Source organism: Pinus tabuliformis, chromosome 5_1, assembly GCF_031772625.1.
Source record: "Pinus tabuliformis cultivar Carrire ecotype Pingquan chromosome 5_1, CPIR1, whole genome shotgun sequence".
Classification (NCBI taxonomy): domain Eukaryota; kingdom Viridiplantae; phylum Streptophyta; class Pinopsida; order Pinales; family Pinaceae; genus Pinus; species Pinus tabuliformis.
Genome location: NC_142305.1, coordinates 555,960,013 through 555,964,651, shown reverse-complemented (window position 1 = coordinate 555,964,651; position 4,639 = coordinate 555,960,013). Strand labels below are relative to the sequence as shown.

Sequence of the window (4,639 nt, the reverse complement as noted above, 5' to 3'; positions counted from 1 at the left end):
GCGTAATTAAAGTCTACTACATGAACAGGGTTGAATGAATCGTATTGCATATCACATAAAAATTTAACTTGGAGTGGCATCCTATACACCGTTTGGGACGAACAGTATAGCAGCGGAGATTGTTGTCGATATGTATTAATAACCAGCGAAGCTTATGATTAAAAACTATTAAAAAGTAAACAATGCCATTTATTCCTCGCATGTTTTTCAAATATAAAATAATGCCTATTAATGCATACCGATTTGTCACAGAAATAATTGGAGTGATTGATCCGTCGATTCCATTGAACGCCAACATAACGCACATGTCGAATCTTATTGAGGCTGCAACACGCTGCAACACTTTTCGTTAGATTTATGTAATTGTATTCGTTTCACGCACCATTATTTTTGATACGCCGTGATTGCTTAACATTCCATCTTGAAAGTGTCTTTTCATTATTCGAATAGATTGAAGTTGGAGTCCAGCTCCGAAAGTGCAATATTCGCCTCCATCCTGCTACGCTCAGTACCACCGTAGCATTCATACCAGTTTGGATTATCTCGAAAACTACAAGTTAGTAGTACAGTTTTAGGGAGCTCCCACTTTGAGCATAAAAATGGCTTATTGTGCAGTCTCATGCGGCGTCAACCCCCTGCAAAGGGAGTGTGAGGAAATCCATCTCGCCTGCAAAGCTATTCATCGAATTCGTCCAATGCATCTAAAATATTTATTAATTGATGTTGTTGTTTTACGGTTTTCATTGAGTGATACTCCTTTCTTGTCAAAAAATAATAGGTCTGGGATGTGACGAGTAGAAGATAATACAATTACTGGAAGCAAAAATGGGCAGCAGCGGAAGGAGATAAGACAAACCTATTATGCAATGTATAAGGGAGACCTTTGCAAGGGGCTGGAGAAGGAGCTTTACGGCAAATTACAGGTGGGTGAATCTGTTTGTATATATATATATATCTGAATGTGATTAGGTTAAAATATTTAATATCTTAAAAACAAAGTAGTTGATCAGAACCATACTGGTGATGTTTCACTGCATCCTATGATATTTCGAGAAAAAGCATCTCCTTTATAAAGCCCTCTTGGCATGCACTGTTACAATATAATATTGTTTTTTTTTTGGTTGCTGCGCGCAGAAAGCCATTGTCTTATGGATGCAGGAGCCAGCAGAACGGGATGCTATAATTGCCGGAACCGCCCTGGAAGGATGGCTGACAGATGATCGTGCTCTAATCGAAGTGATTTGCACAAGGTCCTCCATTCAAATCGTTAAGATTCGTGAAGCTTACCAGAAGCGATATCGGAGGTGCTAGATGATGATGTTGCTTGCAAAACGAGGGGTCCCTATCAAAAGGTTAGATACGAAATATACCTAAAAACACATCAATCATGGACCCCAAATCAAAATCAAAACTGCTCTTGGAAGGTTTTTACACGTCTGGGCGTTACACAACATAAATTTGATTTGATGTTAGCATGCAGCAAGTCCTATGATTCTTTAGGAATATCGAGATTATCAATATTTTAGAGTATTATTATCATGAGTTATTTCATGATATCTCGAACCATAAAGCTATTGTATATAATCATAAATTTCTTACTAGCTAATGAATTCGAAATTTTGATTGAATAAACACAGCTACTTCTGGGGCTGCTGAAAGCACACCGATGTGAATGCAATGGAGTTGACATGAACAAGGTTAAATGCGATGCGAAGATGTTGTACGAAGCTGGGGAAGGACGCTGTGGAACCCACGAGGAAACTTTTATCCGAATATTCAGCGAGAGAACTGTCCCCCATCTACGCGCTACATTTGCTTGCTACAAGCAAGAATATGGGCACGACATTACGAAGGTATGCTTCCAACTGCCATACAACCCTAATTAATCGATCTGTCTTTCATTCCTCGAATTCTTGGAAAAGTTAGATTTTTGGGGCTTGCTAGGTCAACGATCTGTGAGGTTTTTGACATTCTATACGAAAACAACAGGGGCTCAGGAGGGAAACACAGAAAGAATTCGAGGAGGCCATTCGAGTTACAATCAAGAGCATGTATTTGCCAGCTAACTATTTCGCTAAGGTATTACTTTTAGATGGAGAATCTAGTCTTTCATTTTACTTTTGATATTTTAAAAAATATATAGAGTATTATTAACATACATTTCTTTTAATATATTTTTTCTCTTCTATAAATACATTTCGCGACCCAATTGCAAAGATATAATTGTGTGATAATATATTTGTTTGATATTATTCAGGAACTCCACAGAGGAATGAAAGGGCTTGTAAATGACGAGTCTGCAATAGCTCGTGTGATGGTTACTCGTGCAGAGGTGGACTTGAAGGAAAGTATCGTGCAGGCATTCCACCAGGAGGTTTCTGGTCATTTCAAGAACTTCTGCCTTGCTCTCACCATTGGCCCTGGCATTCCTCAGGTGCCCATGTCAAACTTCAGTTGCGATTAAGCAATTTGCTATTGGGATAATCACCTCATGGATCAGTTAGTATAATATAATAATAATGACTGCCAATAGTGTCCAATCCACTGGGACGCGTGCAGTCATCCAGTGTGTGTATGCATGCTTAACGTAACTATTTCTATGAATATAATAGAATGCTTGGATTTCTCTCAATCATAGTCATTCCATCTTGCTATGGCTTCGGCATTGATTTCTTTTTTAATATTACATCAGCATAACCTGTGGTTGGTGGATGAGAATTTAATATTACATCAGCATAACCTGTGGTTGGTGGATGAGAAATGTGATTGCAACAAATGTCGGGTCGAAAATTTTTATTTTTATTATTATTATTATTATTATAATAATATGGAATGATTTTTTTTAATTATTATTGATAAATTATGGAGAAAGAAATCATGTAAATAAATTGAATTTAGGATGGGTCACTTTTTACGTTTTAACAAAAGAGCGTCTTCATATAATATTAATTATGCGAGATAGAGTAATTAAATTTATAGAAATTTGAGTTGCACTTACAGAGATTATATGAAATGTTTTCGTGACTAGTTCATGCATCAGAATTATCCAGCTTCATGTACTCATTTTAAGAAAATCAAAGCATCTTAAGGAATAGTTTCCTTTCCTAAACTAGTATTATTTCTAGTTGAATAGTTGTCTCCCGGAACTGATAGCTATATTCCTAGTTCTAATTAAAAATAGAAATAAAACACACTCTCTAGACAGGTTATAAAAAATCTCCTTACACAGGTTATAAAAATTCTCCCTAGACAAATTATAAATTATAAATATTATAATTTTTTAAAATAAATTTTTCCTTTTTTCATTTAAATTTAAACTTAATAAAGTTAAATTCACAAGAACCAATTCATCGCTATCTACCAAACTACTACCAAAATTAAAAGACGTTCGATTGTTATACAACTCTCAACCACCGTTTCTCTGAAAAAAAAAAAAAAAACTCTGAACCACCGTATGATTTTCGCTCTTTATAAACGAGGGCCACTTGTCGTGTAAGCTCAGAGGATGTACACTTGCCTGGTTAAAAGACCGAAAGCATTGAGCTCAAACTGACATATATATATCTCGCATATTATTTTTTTTTTGGTAATTTATGGATGAATGGATCTTTTCTAATGAAATTGGGTCATACTTAGTGTTTTGATTTTTTATTATTAGTTCTTTCCAAAGCATGACTTTAGTAATGGAATTTTCTGTTGAACACTATTATTTTAGCATTCCCAATGCAAGTTATAATGTTTAACTTTGAAAAATAAAAAAATATTTTTCAAACAATTGGTTAGACTATAACTTTGAAGGTCTTATGACAGCCTTTGTGACATGTATCTGAAATAAAGATTCACACCAAGAGCTTACAATTTCATTCCCAAACACAATGATTTATACATGAATTGAGCCAGAGTTTATATAGTGAAACCTATCAACTATCTTTATTTCTTACCTAAACTCACCAACTCCTAATGACTATAAACTTTCTACCCACAATCTAGAATGTACTAGATACAATCGTGATTAGTTGTAACACCTTCCCTTAATCACGATCTAGATGTTGACTTCCCTGCTGGTCTAAATCTAGACTTACAAACATGTCTCAAATATTTCATTTTGACTTTCTTTACTATAGTATATTGATAAAACTTTTTCTTAAACTTGTTGGTCCAAACTTCTTTCTTCTTCTTACTACTGATTTTTTTGGTTGCATGGTCATTGTCATCATCTAGATTTTTGATAATAGGTTCCCGTAATAATTGTTTACACCTTGCGTCATCAACTATTGGCAGCTCTTCAATAGTAGGATCTTGTGGAGTAGACATTGGCTCCTGATCATCAATAGTATGATCATCAATAACATCACATTATTTATCAGAGATTTCTTCCAACTCAAAAATACTGTTGAACCCAAAAATGCTTCCAAATAGACTCATAAAAAACTGATCATCGAAAGGCTCATTGTCGAAATAGTGTAAAAAGATAGAAATATGGCCTGTACGCCACTTTACCTCAACCACAGAGCAAAATATGCAACAATCAAGACACTTTGGAGTTCTAACCATGCTCCCACACAACTCTTACCACTCCCTTGCACCAGCTCCACAGGATTTCATTACACATCACCTTGCTTTTGTCCGCACATGGGTC

At 35.4% G+C, this 4,639-nt stretch overlaps 1 pseudogene; it reads left to right on the top strand.

Annotated features, from left to right (window-relative positions):
- Positions 1-599: 599 nt before the first annotated feature.
- LOC149166016 (annexin Gh1-like) lies at positions 600-2,464 on the top strand (annotated as a pseudogene).
- Positions 2,465-4,639: the final 2,175 nt, after the last annotated feature.